This window comes from Octopus sinensis, unplaced genomic scaffold (genome assembly GCF_006345805.1).
Source record: "Octopus sinensis unplaced genomic scaffold, ASM634580v1 Contig00085, whole genome shotgun sequence".
Taxonomy (NCBI): Eukaryota; Metazoa; Mollusca; class Cephalopoda; order Octopoda; family Octopodidae; genus Octopus; species Octopus sinensis.
In genome coordinates this window covers 2,143-2,500 of record NW_021823636.1, presented here as the reverse complement: position 1 = coordinate 2,500, position 358 = coordinate 2,143, and positions in this window count along the sequence as shown.

The following is a 358-nucleotide window of genomic DNA, read 5'->3' as shown; positions in this document are numbered from 1 at the left end:
TTGTCAGCATGTGGTTGCCTATTCACTGGTTTTACGTCATCAGTCCACCACTGACGCCGTATCGCACACTGGCGCTTGTCCTCAATAGTTCCAAGCGTGACTGTTCGTTCGAGATTGTTGAATGGCTGGCGTCACGTAAGTCCAAAATATATATTTCTTTACTACCCACAAGGGGCTAAACACAGAGGGGACAAACAAAGACAGACAAACGGATTAAGTCGATTACATAGACCTCAGTGCGTAACTGGTACTTAATTTTATCGACCCCTAAAGGATGAAAGGCAAAGTCGACCTCGGCGGAATTTGAACTCAGAACGTAACGGCAGACGAAATACGGCTACGCATTTCGTCCGGCGTG